The 17,176-nt window shown below is 40.1% G+C and overlaps 1 long non-coding RNA gene across 2 annotated transcripts; it reads right to left on the bottom strand.

The window, feature by feature from the left end:
- Positions 1 to 2,480: 2,480 nt before the first annotated feature.
- LOC141938474 (uncharacterized) lies at positions 2,481 to 16,586 on the bottom strand. Of its 2 annotated transcripts, XR_012627305.1 has the most exons (6): positions 16,474 to 16,586; positions 12,632 to 12,808; positions 8,691 to 8,785; positions 8,318 to 8,436; positions 4,119 to 4,315; positions 2,481 to 2,514 (listed from the first exon to the last, which is right to left on the bottom strand). It is a non-coding gene; the product is annotated as an uncharacterized LOC141938474 (long non-coding RNA). The 2 variants fall into 2 exon arrangements; XR_012627304.1 differs by lacking the exon at positions 2,481 to 2,514 and having other exon boundaries at positions 3,970 to 4,315.
- Positions 16,587 to 17,176: the final 590 nt, after the last annotated feature.

Raw genomic sequence — 17,176 nt, forward strand, 5'->3', positions numbered from 1 at the left:
CCATTGGCTCCAGACCTGCTGTCTGCTGGTTTTTTATCCATACTATTTATGAGATGATGCATCACAGCACAACTGGCTGAAAGCAGGTATTGTTTTTAAGAGGTACTGCACTCTCTTGCCTTTATACCACAGATACACATTCAGTATATTAATGTCTACTCTACATCCCTTTATATTAATTTCTGTATATTTTATATATATATAAGTTGTTGCAAATCAAGAACTAGGTAGAACTACAACACCCGTCAATGAAGTCATGGCATGTATTACAGGTTGAATTTCTAACCCTTTGGTGCAACCAAAGTGAAGTTTTCCTCTTCCTTTTATCCTAACTTTATAAATAAACCCTGTGAGCCACTTCAGTTTTCAGTCTAACCTGCAAGACAACAATCCAGGTAGAGATGCAATATTGGCAAACAAAATTGAGGATGCTTACAGTTCTTTCAATATTAACGTTTACTCAGGATTTCTGTTTTCTTTTCTGAACAGGAGTAGGTGGAAACTACTTGCTTATTTTAAAATATTTTCCTATATATTTCACTAGCAATCTGGTGGGAAGAGGACTACAAACACGTAGTACGCTGAAGAAATCCAGGACACAAATGGACTCAGAACAGTGAACAAGTCTGCTACACTGACTCACTGCGTATTACACATTTGCACAGCAAACACTTCCTGGATTATTCCATCCCCGCCTGCACTTCAGACTCCCAGCTTTTTGTCACCTCTATTTATTTGTTTATAAACACAGAGAGCCAGGCTGCAATTCTCTAACTCTACAAGTCAGCTTCAGCAAACTAATGACTACCCTGGGGTTAAGATACTCTGCCACAGGATCAAATATGCTGTGCTCCAGCCCTTACAGTTTCAAAACCAATGGAACTGAAAAAAAAACCCAAAACCCAAACCAAACCAAAACACCCTTTCAGGCATGTTATCACAGGCAACCTGGCCTGAAATTTTTAGGCTCGTCCTCCCTCATTCTGTGGACCTCCTATGTCCCTGGTCTGAGACTAAGCTAAAATAAGCACCAAACAGGTGCAGTCCACAGGTAAATCCATTACCCAAGAACCAAAAAAAAAATCTTACAGAGCACCAGTGGTGTTATTCTAATTCAAAGCCATGCAGATACAAAGCTTTGGTCGTATTTTGGAGAGAAGTAGCAATGAGGAGCATGTACACATCTTCTCAATTTACACAAACTCTATTAACCAATGCCAAGAGTGTAATGAAACAGACTTCTGGCACAGCTGCTGGCAGATTTATGTTCAAGGGGTTGCTGGCACTCTGCCATTTCTGTTTATATTTCTATTCTATGTTTACCCTGTTTCTATATTACAGGAAAGTCATACTAGTTCTTATTCATTTTTTCCCCTTTGAAAATAAAGCAAATACAGTACAGCTTAATAAAGTAACATGAAAATATTAATAGCATTTCTTGCAAAAAATCAGATACTGTTGGCTTAGGTATATTCACATATCACATGTATCAAAAGGAAAGAACCACATCTAGGAGTTCAGTATTTCTTCCTAATTTCTTTTCAGAACTGGGAAAAAAACGTACTAAAAACAACTAGCCTTAGGTAGACACCTGTTTGAAATATGTTTTAATGCTCTTTCTCCCTTTAAATTGCAGGACTAGAAGACTAACAGTCAAACATAACTATATAATGACATATGATAAATGTGTAAATCAAATGGGACAAAACCAGCTCTAAAACTGTGTAGAATTCTTATCTGGAAAATGCAATGACAAAGTACTTAGAAAGGGACCCAAAGTGCTCTAGTATTATCAGTGCCATGACAGGAAAGCTAAGCCTTACTATGACAACAGCTAGCTAGCACGAGAATTCTGCTTTCCCCCAACACTAACGCATCTGAGAGGGGAAACTGATTGCAGATGATAGAGGAAGTGAAGGGCATAAATTTAGTCATATGCCTAAATCTTTGACAGATTGAGGCCAAGAAAGATTATATTGAGACCATCAGTTCCTTTCCTTTTCTCCCCACCCACCTCCCAGTGCAGGCTCCTTTCAATTATGCCTTCTGTGACACTTAAACAAAACCTGTTGATTTAATAAAAAGCCCGGTTCCCCTGCACAGAGTTGAAGCTCATCTCCCCTTCACTTTCATCAAGGATGAGAAAGATGGAGAAAGGCACTCCTGTCTAAGCGGGAGTTTAGCTTTGGCAGTCTGAACAGCCCTCAGGAGGAATGTTCTTTCACTTCACTGATGACAAATAGGGCATAGATAGATCTCCTGGCCCAAGTGCCAAGCTGAATGTCCAGGAAAGGAGGTATGAACGCTACCTGGAAAAAGCTGTCTGGACTAGAACATAACAACAATAGCCAAGACTAGGGAATAACAGTCAGAAGAGTACACAGGTGTATCCTGGTCTTACCAGCCTGCCCATCCCTGCGGCCAGACTTTGTCGTGGCCCAAGTGGTTTCTACAGTTATTCTCTGGCAGTGCTGAGATGTGGTTAGAGATTGTGGTTGCCGTCTTTCATCCCAACTGAAAAAAAGCATGCAGCAGTCACAAAACAGCAAGAACCTTTTCCTTCTAAAGCTTTTCCTGCCGATACCTCTGTTTCTCTGTGTCCAACTAGACAATCACAACTTAATTTGCAGGTGCATTTACTCTCCACAACTTTAACTGATCCCTGGCAGAGCTGTTGGTTGCCCATCTTTGGTAGGAAACAAAAACCTTCAGTGCCTTAGTTCAGACATTTCAAATAAACTCCACAAATTAGTAAACATTTAGAATCTAGTCCTTGATTATTGCTTAGGATTACAAGCCAGTGAAGATAAAGTAGGTGTTAAGAGGTGAATCATCTCTTTTCCATGCCATAAGTTCTATTCTGCAGAGAGTTTGTAAAAAAGGAAAAGCCAGGTAATTGATTCAAACTATTAGGTATGTAAAAAAGCTAAAAATCTCATTTCAAATACACTGTCCTTTGCTCCCATCCAGTCTACCTTGTACCTAAGTATTTGGCTCAGTGTACTGCTGCTTATCTTTAACTATCAAACTTAAATATACAAAATGTAATTGAAAAACAGGCAAGTTAACAACCCAGAGATTGAGAATTACTGTTCATCATCATAAAAATGATTGTAACAAGTGACAGAGCATTTGGTAGAGAGAACTTGGTAGAGAAAAGCCTTTGTTCCTGACTGCTCCCCCACAGACAATTACCCTCATGTATGTAAACTACTGGTTTTGCTCGGCTGAATGTCTTCACTTTTTTTCCAACTCAGCATTTTTATATGGACCTTCATAATGCCATCAGGAGGGAAGTAACAGCTTCAAAACAAGCACTTTGAAAGACAGTAACAGAATGGCTGACAATTACAAAAGACTCGCTCTTCCTTATTCAGCACTACCACATCTGAAGAGGAGGAGAAACTGGTTCTCCTATCAGTACTCAGCTGCATGGAGGTTTTTCACTTGCGTTGGTCTGTATTCCCAGAGTTTAAATGCTGACACGAAATTCCCATGGATATTAATGATTATGAATCAGATAAGAACAGGTGTTATTGATTAATTGTAATTTAGTGGGAAATAACCACTTCTCAATTTTTAGTGATGAATAAAATTTTATTAGCAAGCGGCGAGTGAGCAAAACAGCGCTGGGTGTGCCAGGAGTCTCTGCTCTACCAAGACACACACCTTACAGGACAGCACTGAGTCCCTTTATAGTGTAGGCTTCATCCATATTCATGATGGGCGTACCCTGAGGGGTCTGCAAAGTTGTAAACAAGTTTCCCGGGCTTTTCTCCTGTTTTTGCGGGCTTTTCTCAGGTTTCCGTCACAGAAGGGGGGATGACTCAGCACAAGTGTTTTTGTAGTGGCTTGGAGATGAGGGCCATTTTAGCTCCCTTCTAACAACTGATTTTAACAATAGAAACTATATACATATATCTTATTTCTTATTTACATAAGAGAATTACAAAACTGTTCTGCCACAACATCCTGACTACAACTTCTTTTTCCCCTTGAGATTTGAATAACAAATACCATATATGTTTTATTACAACAGGGAACCAGACTTTCTATGTCTGTATGTGGAAGAGGGAAAAAAAGCATCTCTCTGAACTATTCTAGCTAGACATACATACCTCCAAACCAGACAAAACTGGCTTACTCCTCTAACCCAGGAGGGAACACACAGTGTCCATCAGAGGCTAGAAAGGTCACAGAGCTTCTATTTTCCTTCTTCCAAACTAGTCCACTGATGGGAATCGGTGCAAAACAGAAACACACCACACCTTTGGTTTTGCTCCTCAATCACCTTCAGTAGCAGGGAAGTGTATGTCTGAAAGAGCATTTAAGCACAGAGTTAAGTCCAAACACCACAACTAATCTAGAGTTAAGACTTTAGTACTTGAACAACATGACTTTGCTTTCTGATAGATAAAACAAACATTTGCTTAGGTTTTTGATGCTGAACAACATTTAATATGTCCTTGTGAAATTAAGCTGAAACCACAGACAATAAAACTCAAATGCTAATCTTTTTAAAAATACCTTTTTTATCCATGTTTGCAAAGAATCAGAGTCTTGTGTAGGAAGGGGCTGTGCTATAAATGACAAATGTGTTCCTAAAGGCTCCAATTACCTAGTAACAAAGAAGGGAAATAACCAAACATTATGCTAACATTGGGTTGGTTTGCCATAGTTACATCCTCTGATGTTTCTGTGACTGGTGACCTTTCAGAATAAATACTACAGGGAATAGTCTGTTCTGTGAAATGCATTTCATTTTGTTCAAGAGGCCAATTTAGTGCTTTCAGGTTTTCACAAGGTCAATACAATCTATGTACACACAAAAAAAGAAAAACAGAACTACACAGACTTCTGTCTTTTCATTAGATACACTGTGAAAAAAACCCAAAACAATAGAAAGGAACTTCCAGGATCTCTCCCACACAGAAGGCAACTTGCATTTCACTGCAGGAACCTTAGTGTCACCAAAATCTTTGTTTTCTTGCAATAAAACATAACTAATACACACACTTGGTCTAATGGGAATTTAAGACTCAAAGAGACCATCTGGGTCATTGAAACAAGTTCTTTGAATCAATGATTAACCTGAAAGGGTCTAAGAAACATATATGCCAAGTACCACAGAGCATAGATGATGTTCTATTATCTCACAACGTATGACTGAACACCTTGGGACCAAAGCATTATTTTGACACACATAAAGTCCTAATTATACACATTTATCATTCTTTTTAACCCAGAATGGTAAAACAGACTCCTTGATCTCATGAACACTGCTAATCAAATTTGCTGTATTTATCCTTAATTTTGACAGAGAAGTCAGATAAAGAAGCCTCGGAGTTACTTTGGTGCCAGACATTTCACACACGGGAAAAGAAAACAAAAGCATTGTGTAACTCCTGTACAACAGGAGACAGAGATACCTTTTTTGTTTACAAAACCTCTGTATATCCACTGAAAACAGAACTGATAGTGCTAAGACATCAACCCCTCATACTTTTTGTCTGACTGCTCTATATGTGGCAAGCACCAACTGATTTGCGTTTCCTCCCTTTATAAAATTTACTTAAAATACCAAAGGAGACATCTATCTTAATTTCATTTCCTCTTAGAAGGAAAAAAAAAAAAAAAAAAAAAAGAAAGAAAAAAAGAAAGAGAACAAGCACACAAACCAGACAGGAAGGTACAGCTACCCCTGCTGCAGTGGTTATGAGGCATCAGTGGTCATGGATTGCAAGTGAGAAAATCCCCACAAATTACATGACATGATCTAGTCTCCATTCACAAGCACAGCTGCAATCTAGCATAAGCTGGAATTGATACGCCTGACCTAAAATCCTAAACCAAGAAAAGCTGCCTGATTTATGACCTCCTTATTATTGCCAGTTTTCAGTCCTTAGATCCTCCCAGAACATATAAACTAAACAACGCACACATAAACCAAGTAATTTTTAGCATGGATTAATTCCCACATTTTGAAGCAAATGCAAACAGCACTGGATAGACACATCATGACTGTTTTCATAGGAGTAGCAAAAACTACCTAATCAATTAAAACATTAAAAAATATATATATATATGAATTTCCTGCAGAGAGAAATAGGCTGGAACCCTACTTTCACTGAATGAGAAAGTCTGTGGTTAAAACATAAAAAAAATATTCTCTGCCCCTATTAAATTTGATTGTAAGCAGACTGATTTCAGTCACAGCACAGACTGGCATAAGGAAAAAGGAAGAAGACATAGTTCTACATTTAAATACTTTGCACTAATGTAGTGCTCTGTACCCAGAGGTCTTCAGACACTTCATAAAGTGTGAATAACTGCTCTTCTCATCTCCCATTTAAAGAAACAAAAGCAACAATGCTAAAACAAAAAGTAGTGAGAGAGCTGAGAAAGGACTTGCAGACAGGTCTCACCTCCAAACCGAAACATGTATTTGGATCAGTTTGACCCAAAATGAAAATTAAAATATCCATGCCCCCCAACTGGAAAATTCAGTTGCAGTATTCCAGAGTCATTCTTCGATTTTTAACTCATTTGCCTAGGCAGGATCAGTGCTGACATGGAAATATGAAAGACTTCTGTTTGAAAAAATCAGAATATCCTGATTTTCTTAAAAGGAATTCCCATTTTTCTCAGCCAGTCACAGATTCAGGAAACACCTTCAGTTCCTGAGAAGTTGTATTCTCAGCAAAATTGGCTATTAATTTAGCAGTGCTTTGCGTTGGCCGATTAGCAGTCAAACCTACATTTCATCAGACAGAACATGCTGTCTTCTATTTGATATGGCAGAGCCCTGGAAAGACTCCTCCTTCATGCTGTTTATTGAAAACAGGATCCATTTAGGTATAAAAACCAAACAAACAAGCAAAAAAAACCTCTTGCAGTTTCAGCAAGTTAACTCATCAGTATTGGCTTCTGTGATAGATAGTAAACTATTTATTCATCAAATTCAGTTAAAACAATGGAGAAGTAAATCACCACCTGAGCTATGTAAAGCTAATATTGCTACATTGTATAAAACTAACCGACTAACAGCAAGCCTTAGCTTAACTAACATAATAAATCAAGGCTGTGTAGGGGGTAGGTAGAAGATATAGTGGTGCGTCCTTATCAGAGCTTTAACAGAGACATGTAGAGACAAGAGGCAAGCAGAGACATGTCAGAGAACTACAGAGGCTGCGCAGAACCTTGGGGTGAAAAGTTCAACGGCGAGGAAGAGGAGATACTTCATCTCTACGACCACTATTCAGGACTCTGCGACCACCGCCCAGAACTGTTGAAGTTTACTTCGCAGAGAAACCTCATTAAAATATGAAGCGGGGGTAGGCGGGGATAGATTATGAATATATATGAGAGTTTCATTAATATACATCACTTTGTAACACATAAGCAAGACGAAAAAACTTGGAAAGTGCGCGCCGTTGGTGGAGTTGAACTCCCCGGCCGCCCAGCGCTGTTTTGCTTGTTGCCGCTTGCTAAATAAACAATTGGAATTTTTATTGGCCCTGTCTCACATCAATTTGAGAATTTACCTATAACAGCTTCCTTTGTTGAAGCACCTTGAGCCTATTAGAAACATACACCTTCACTGACATCTTGCTGTTCTGCTTGGAAAATTCAGCAAAAAGCTACCTATTTATCTTTGCATGTACATCCACATAAGTTATGTCAGCTGGCTGTCACCAGTGTGACCAAAGTTCTAGGCACACAGGTTACTGACCTCAAAACACACTGTTCGAAGTCCTTGTTTGACGTAATTTGTGTTATTCTCTACGTCAATAGCTATTTCATCTGTTGTCTACTATATTTACAACTGAACAAAATAAAGAGAATAGAAACTATTACTCAATGCAGTTTTCCTTAGACATTCTCCTGTCTCACTACAGGAATAATTTCAGCTATGCTAGCAAATATCCTACCTTTTAAGAATAAGGATGTATAGGTATCTGCAATGAACATGAATAATTTCTAATGTTATTAAAAACTCAAAACTTCCAATTTAAGAATCATAGTCGAGAAACATGAACACCTCACAAAAATGTGCCTGACTTTCCTCTTCATTACTTCAGCTGAAAATCATTCAGAACTACTACAATAAAATCATGCTCCATATTTTCACTGCACGATGAACATGCAATGTGGAGGTAGTATCTGACTTTTTTTAGGGAAGAGTGTACGTATAGCCAAATGAAACTGCGTTCCCAGCAACCAATAACACTGAACTTTGATATGAATTAATGATACAGAGGAAGGGCAGGAACAAAGGGAACTGGGGAGCAAAGGGGAAGATAAGCAACAGACTTGCCTAAAAAGAGGCCAGAAATCCCAAACTTGTGGTCTGTGTTCTCTTCCCATCAGAGGCAGGCATGGGCATTAGCTGTGGTTTCAACAGATCAGACCTGCATTGTGATATTCCCTTACAAACTGCAGCCAAGGAAGAGGGGCAGGGCAGGGAGAAAAAAAGAAAGAGAACAGAGACAGGGGGTTACAGCCAACAATACAATATATCCATCCCAAGCAAAGATGGCATGGATCTTCTATCATCCCCATGTCAATGTTCTCAATAATATTCATCAAACAATTTATTAAGAATTCTGAGGTGAAAAGTTTGTTCATAGGAATGTTCCTGTGATGAGGCTTTAATAAATCACAGTTCCTGTATGGAAAGAAATACATACCACATTAGACTTCCCTTGTCAAAGTTCACTGCTGAGATTCTTGGTGGCCACAGCTGCTTTAGACACCCAGTAGCTACTACAGCATTCACCTAAAACTGAAACCAAAACATCAGATAAGAAAAATTGGCATGTGTAACACATACTCAAGCAGCACTGTGGCATAATTTGCAGCGTATAGCTACATTTGTTATACCTGAAATCAAGCCTCATGTTTATTTGTAACAGCAATAGCCATCTGATTAAAAAAATAATAAAACTATAGCATCTATTTCTGAATCATTTGTCTTGGATAATTAATTTGCCAAGAGCATGAGTCACCCAGTTAGAAATGAGTTAGAAAATTACTCATTTCTAACTTTATACTAATATTATCCTTAAAATAAAAGGATTCCTCCCTTACCCCTAAATTGTTGCATGTTTTGTTTCTTTTCACAATGCCAAAATCTGCTTTATACAGAATTTTTGGATTGTTGGAATAATTATCTTAGGTTTATAACGCCATTCACCCAGAAAGATCTTACGGTGCTTTATAAATGTCTGTGTATTCTTCAGTGCACCCACATACATGATGCAGTACATGACAGTACTTGGCAACACTATACAAAAGCACCTGACTGGAACTGCAGTCAGATCCTATAATCTGTTGAAACAGCAAAGGGAAACTCAGATGCACAAAACTGAATTACTAACAACAGAATTTTGCTGTTTACAGCTCAGTTTTTGCAAAATGGGGTTTATTCTGACTACAGAGGGTCAGATCAGCCAGTGCTTGGTAACACTCATCATTTCAGTGGAAACCTTTCAATTTCTTCAGATTTCAGCTGTGAGCAAACTTTCAGTAAGGAAGCCTGGCCTGCTTCAAAACTCTTCTCATCCTTGGCTGCAGCATGTTGTGACAACATCAGGGCAGCATTAAATGGAGAACTTTATGCTGAACAACATTTGGAAATACTCTCTCTAACTCTGCAAGTCTGGATATGCCCAAAGGCTGCAATCCAGCCAGCCTCCTGCATATTTGACTCCTTGCTGAAGAATTGCCAAAGATGCAACTTCAGAAGCAATTTAGCCAATCTAAGACTGCCTAATAGATGAGAAGCAGCCCTGCTCTTTTGTCCCACCAGCATTTCTGCCTGCTCTTCTGCTGTCCCAGCACCTGTTTGGCCACATGGATCTACTTGCTGATTTGGCTGAAAATAATGGTATAAAAACATGTTTAAAAAACTAGCTGCTCATTAATCAACCCTTTGAGAAGCAACAGAGACTTCATGAGTTTTCATCATCTTTCATCTGCTGGTGCACTTTCAGGGAAGAAGACTGTGCTTCTCTTCAAGGACTGCAAAGAACACTGTAGTCCCATCGCATGGCACAAATACAGGCTCTTCTTTTCAGGAGTATGACTTCATTCTATGCAGGGCAGATGTCTAGTGTGTATTAAGCTCCCTGCCTTCTGTTTTTCCTACAGGATGGGCAATGGCCAGCCTGAAATACTACTAAAACATAAGCTTACAAAAGAAAAAAAGAGGAAGATGAGCTCAGACCAAAACAGGAAATGCCCTGGGCCATTTGTTATTGTCAAAGAGCCATTATTTTCAAGTCCTTTAAAGATGTGACTGGTTAAGAAATTTGTTTTCTAAATGTTAATTCCTTGCCCTTTTATCATGCTTTAGGATAACTGTGTTACCCAATATTAGACATTAAATTTAACATCTAAACTAAGCGGCTAGAAAGCAAGGTTCCTCCAGGGGGCAATTCAGGTTATGGTTATATTGCTTAGCTGTACCATGTAGCATAACTGGAAAGAACAAGAGTTTAACTTAGGCCTGAAACTATTCTGAGCATTTCTCACCACTGGCTCTACAGGAAGCCCAAGTTAAAACATCTGAAGGTCAGTGGCATGACTATCCCACTCCAGTCACATCTTCACTTAAGTTCAAGGAGAAGCCCTGAGTGCCCAAAACCATGATGACATTCCGAGGAATGGTACATAACATCAGAGAATGGCACTAGTTTCTGAGGTCAAGACAGACAGTTGACACTTGCCAAGGATAAAAGAAGCTCTGTCTTGGGTGTCAGAGCCAGAAAGATGAGTAATACTACACTGAAATACTGTAATGGCTGCACTGTAACATATCCTGCTCCTTGGATTTAGCCTATGTTACATGAGCAGTAAGCTTCTTACTCTTGAACCACATCTTTTTGAGGCACCTTATATTTTTGAGACACAGAAGTGTCCAGTCTTCTGGCTTCTACACAGAACTATATATATATATATATATATGTACACACACCCCCCCCTTTAGTGGAGATCTTTCAGTTTCTTCAGCTATCAGATAAATATCTGATATTTATTTAGATATATCTTGGTATCTTGGCCAGTTTCCCCATTTCAGAATGGCATGACTCTAGATATGTATTGACTTCATGTTCCAATTTATTTATCTTGGTAAGCTTCTAGTAAGAGGACAGCAACAGTTGAGAATGTAACGAGCAACAGAATGCCTTTGGTAAAGTTTTCTGGGCTGTTCTGAGGGCTCTGGGACCATTAGACAGCTATTTACAGCCTCTGTTTTACATAACACTACAAAAGAAGAAACAGTATTCTCAAAAAAGTAATCCTAAGGATTAAAGCTTGAATTTCTTACACCATGAAGAATTTCCATAAGCAGCCTGGAACTGAAATAAAACTTCTGAAACCTCAGTTGAAATAAAATTCAAACATATGTTTCATTTCAGGAAAGTCAATCCTGAGATTTTTACCTTTAAATAATGGTTACCCATGTTGGTATTTACACAGCTCTGTGGATGATTGAAAAAGAATCAACAACACATGGAGAGAAATAGTTTTACTAGTAAGATTTGGAATTCATGCCCAGCCCTTAACCTGGAGGTTTCAAGCTAACATACTGTCTGCAAAAAAAAATAATTAACATCATGTATGGCAAAAAGTGCAAAACAGGCCTAGTCCCAGACTTAGAGATAAAAAGACATTATGCAAATATTTGCAGAACATAGGCACAGGTTTAGAAATTAAAAAAAAAAAAAAAGAAAAAGAAAAAAGGGGACATTTTAGGGAACCAAACAATATTTGGATACACAGTTCAAACACCCTTCATGAAATATAAGCAGCACATATAAAAAACATTTTCTGAAGTAGCCAGTGTTCCTGTACTGTATCTGTCCTTCTGCATTAACCATACCACTCTATTTTTATGTCCAAAGGATGTAACCTTGAAACCCATAGGAAAACTAAGATGGCTGTGTGAAAACAGCGGCAAAGCTCATACTGACTTCTCTAAGTACAGGATTCGATTTATTATTCCAGCTGTATAGCTATTTCTAACAGTATGTCCTGAGACATCAGTAGAATGTCGGCTAGGAGAGAAGAATATTACACACCTAGTTGATACCAACCGTCACTCTTTCTGCTTGTGCTTTCTATGGCAAGGTTTTCAGTTATGTGATTACCAGTAACTCAAAAATGCCTGGTTTACATGATTCAGCATGATCACAACCCAAAGTGAGACAGTGTACCGGCTCTGGCTGGGATGGAGTTAATTTTCTGGGGCACATCACAAATGCCCCAGAAACTATATTTAGCAACCAGTTCTACGGAAAAGCCATCTATGCAGACTTTTCTTAAAAATAAGACAGCACGCAATTTAAGAGCAGTCATCTTTTCTTGTATAAATACACTTTCACAAAAAAACCTTTGACCGTATATTTTTTAAACAATAGTTTTACTATTCACAACATGTATCTTAAATACCTGATAGCTAAGCTATTTGCTACATGACTATGAATCAGTCAGACAAAACAGACTGAATGTTTTGACATTTGACAACAAATTGCATCAGACATTGACACTGACAAACAAAATGAATCAAACAGACAAAACATTTACAGGACAAATACTTGTGTCACAATGTGAAAACAGTTCTTACCATTTTCTCCAACGGAGGCCACTTTTGCTGTTACATTGACTACTGTGATACTGTGTTGTTTGGCCTGATCAGCCAACTCCTGTCTAAATGCTTCAGCCCCTTTCAGCAATAAAGAAGTAAAATACTTAGCCATCACTGGTGGTCTTACAGCATCTGTGCCAGAGTTACAGAAAGACCCTAGAAAACGCAGAAGAAAAATAAAAGTTGGGTTTTTTTCCCCTCCAGTTAGTAAAGCTTCAGTTTCCTTTGGTAGTAAAACATATAAATATATATATACGCACATACATACACAAAATATTTCTCAATTATTATTCATCTTGAGAGTCTATTAAATTTTACTCCAGATTGGCAGTTTAAATGAGTAGGGTATGTCACAGAAACATTTAAGAAACATACTTTATCATCATTTATGCTGTGATGATGTTAAAAAGCTCCTGTGAGGTTAAGAATGCACTGTATTAGGCAAACATGAGTACAACTGCGCTAATGGAAGGCCCTAATGATCCTGCCTTGAAAAGCTTCCTAATCATAGTAACAAAAGATTTAAATGGATGGATGGATGGATGGATGGATGGATGGATGGATGGATGGATGGATGGATGGATGTAAAAAATATACAGCACACTAATACTGAAAAAAACTGCATTACTAATTCCTCAAAATATCCAAGCCATTCACTTATTTTAGTTGCTAGAGCTAGTATAGAACACTATTACTGTGAGGCACTTGGTTACACACGCTTCTTTAAGAGCTGTTCGAATTAAAGTAACCTGAGAACCTAAGTACACTCATACACTTGGTAAGCGTAATGATCCAAGACACACAATTATGTTTTCAGGTACATTTTTAAGCCTGTTGATGAGAGATAGAAGTTTCTGATTTCAAAATGCTAGATCTGACCTTCAAAACAGTAATCATTTATATTACGTATTGCAGAGAATAATCGATTTTGAAACTATTTGGTTTAATTACAAGATTAAAAGGTTGGTTAAAGCTGAAATGATCTCTTTAGCTCATCAGAGAATTATGCAATAAATCAAAGGGTAGAATGAATAACCAGGGTGGAGGGAGAAACAGCAATAGCTTTTTTGTCTCAGTTGCACTCTTTCCAAGGACTAAGTCTTGAGTTATTCAAATTGAACAACATACATCTTAGTAAATATAGTTCAAATCTTCTCCTATGTAAAACAATACAGCTCCTGCTCAAGGAGTAATACTATGTTTGCCATGTACATGCTTTCAAATGAAGCTATGAAGATTTGAAAATTATATGCTGAGCACATGTAGCACATTTTTATAACACAAAACCCTGTCATGGGACCAGGTGGCCTCAATGCATCTATGAAAAGCACACATGCAGCAGTACCTAAACATGCCTTAACACAACCATGCCTCCAGCTGTGAGCTCCCTGTCTCTTCTCTTCTCAGTGAATGACTTTAAACGACCACAGGGCAACAGGCAACCCCAACACCTTACTTGCCACAGCAGCCAGCCCTGGCGCTGGGAAGCCGCCAGAGGCCAAGTGTCAAGGCCCGAGTCCAGCACCAGGCGCTATGGCTTGCCTCCAGCAGCCCATCAGCGATCCCCTCCTTCCTCCCCAGGCCCCCGGCTGGCTATTTCACACTGCCATGTGCTGCTCAAGCCCCCTCTTTGCCGGTGGGTCTGGGATTCATTTTCCAGACTGTATTTTATGCTTCCAGAGCACCTCAAGGGAGCGGCCTCATGACCATCCGCCAACTCCTTCCTCCCACCCTGCCCGAACTCCCGCAATTACTCAGTTAACCAAATTACCCACGAAACAGCCGCAGCATTTGGAGGCCGGCGGCTGGCAGAAAGCCCCTGCCCCTGGGGAAAGGGCCCTGACTACAGATACCGCCGGGGACGGCTGCGGCTCCGGCCCCACACTGCCGTGGGGCTCCAGCCAGCCGCCCCCCACCCTGCAGGGCTGGACCCCGCCTGCTCCCGGCCGGGGACGCCCAGCCCCGCTCGGATCTCCCGGGCCTCGACGCCGTCACCTGCCCCCAGGGTGACGCCTCCCGAGCTGGGGAGCGCCCGCGGCAGCCCCCAGGCCGGGCGCCTTCTGCCGGGGCTGGGTGCGAGGGCCCGGCGGGGTCGGGGCGGCGGCGGGTGGTCTGTGGCCTCGCTTCACGCCGAGGCGGCTTCCGCCAGCGCTGCCGGGCCAGCGGGGCCGGTGGGGCCTTGACGGTGGGGCCGAGGTGCTACGGCTGGACGTTACGGCGGGCCTCGCGCTCCGGGCCCCGTCACCTTGTCTCCCGTCGTTAATTTGACGTAAGTTCAGGTCCCTTTGAAGGAAGAGACGCTGTGCTGGCCGACTGACACCGGACCGCAACGTGAATATCGTCTGCTTGCCAGTGACTGCCTCTGCGCCCCTCGGTTCAAGGGAAGGCTTGAACGTATGCACGCTGATGCACAACGATTACACGGACAAACTCAAGTCATTTTTCTCTTAAGTTTGTGCCTTTAAAGCTAATCTTGAGCAGGAAACAAGCAAATAGTTGAAGAATTGAAAGTCAGCTGTGGAAAAAATATATTGGATGAACTGGGAAATGTGAGACTGAAGAAGCAGCTTATTGCTTAAAAGACATAAAGGAAAATATACCTATATCAGTAAAGAAGAATGCACAAATCAACAGCCTGCAAAGTCATGAGTTCACAAAATCAGCTGTATATGACTTAGAAATAATGTCACCTGAAGGCAACTGATGGCACGGGGCCAACGAGGGTACCACTATATAGGTTCAAATTAAAGGCAGTGTGAAATGCACCCACAGGACTGTGCAAATCACAAGATCAATGACACGCACTGCCCTGAAAGACAGGTGAAAAGGGGCTGATATGGCAGACTACCAAGAAGGTAACGCAGCACACCATTTTCCTCCAAGGCACCTCTGTGACAAGGAACGGGAGCTTTCCTGCCAGTCAGCTCCAAACAAGCCCTGCAGAAGAAGGACTCTCCTCCAACCAGGATGGGAAGGCAGCGCTGTCAGGGCACAGGGAAGCGCAGCAGAACCAGGAGTGCTGAGGGGAAACTGAAGTGCTTTGTCAGTTCCCCGGGGAAGATGAGTTGAGTACAAAGACGCTGAAGCCAGTTCTGGTTTGGCTGCTGCTCAGATGTGCTGAAGGATGCTGGGCCAAGTCCCAGAAGTGTTGACTGTGTCTCTAATTTCTTCTGACAGCAGTGTAAAAGCTACCCGAGATACGCTGTCTCAGAGGGCATCATCTCATCACTCTGATGAGGAGACTATCCACAACTTTTCAATCCTGTCCCAAATATAAGGAGCATAAGTTTCTAAGGGTAATGATGAGAGCTGTAACAAGTAATTCATAAAAAAAATCTTTTCCCCTTGCAGAGTGGCAACCTTGCTCCACAAGTTATAGAGGACTTAAAAAGAAACATAATCAAATTTCAGGAGCTAATGAGTTAACACTTTTGGCAGCAGATATTTTTGTTGCAACTGGCTGTCCTTGCACAAACTACTTTAAGGAGAATATATTGGTGAAAAGCCATATAGGTTATTTACATAGATAGAGTTTCATCATCTCCCACTCCAAAACAGGCTGGGTTGGTTATGCTGATGTAATGTTTTCTTTATCATGGTTTGTGTGAGGCTAGGAGCACATGTTAGATTGTGTTTTGCTCTTTTAGTATGTTGATGGTAGTCCTTTGAGATACTAGTTTAAATTACGCAGCATGTGCAGTATTTTAAAATCAGTTTCAGAAATCTAATATTCAAACAAAACCAAAATACTGCTTGTACTATGAGCTTTGTTATGCCCCAAGTTCTGCAGAAAACAGCACCCAACATTTTTAGGAATATACCTTGAAAAATATTCCGAGAAGATCTTCAGTTTTCCTTTTCAACAAGTAGAAGAGAACAACTTTCAGGTTTGCTCGCAGGAGCTAATTTTCCCCTTTATTTGAGAACCATTCTCAGTCCCTTCCTGGTATGAAAAAGGTGGTTTGGCATTAGGTTAGTTCAGTAGTTTGAATTCACTGTTCTGTTCAGGATAGAAACTAAAATACTTTTTAAAAAGTTAGCCTAAGTCTTAAAGAATGTCTACAAGAGCTTTTCGGTTTTGTTTGGCAAGCAATTTCAAATCCAAAATCGCATCACTTTCTGCTGTTAAAACACACCGACTCTTGCAACATGGTCTGCATCTGAACTGAAATCAAGCACACATCTCTTACTGATACGACACAACCTCTGTTTAACGAAAGATGGGATATAATCTTAAAGACAACCTCATCAAAGCAGCTGATACAGGATCTGTGTAGAATTATTCTTTTACAGAATTGCTTGCACTAGCTGGCATTTTCTTCAAATGAAAGACAAATGTTTGGTTTTGGTAGTTATTGACTACTTTCAAGTTACTTTTCCTTTTATTTCAATTTAAAACAGGCAGACATTCTTTATTAAAGTTCAAAGAATTCCTGTCTGAGTCTAAAGAGAAACTTATGGTGATTTTTGTTACCTAAATCCGTACATTTCCATACTCTGGGTGCCTGCAACACAGAAGCCTCA

Source organism: Strix uralensis, unplaced genomic scaffold, assembly GCF_047716275.1.
Source record: "Strix uralensis isolate ZFMK-TIS-50842 unplaced genomic scaffold, bStrUra1 scaffold_64, whole genome shotgun sequence".
Lineage (NCBI taxonomy): Eukaryota > Metazoa > Chordata > Aves > Strigiformes > Strigidae > Strix > Strix uralensis.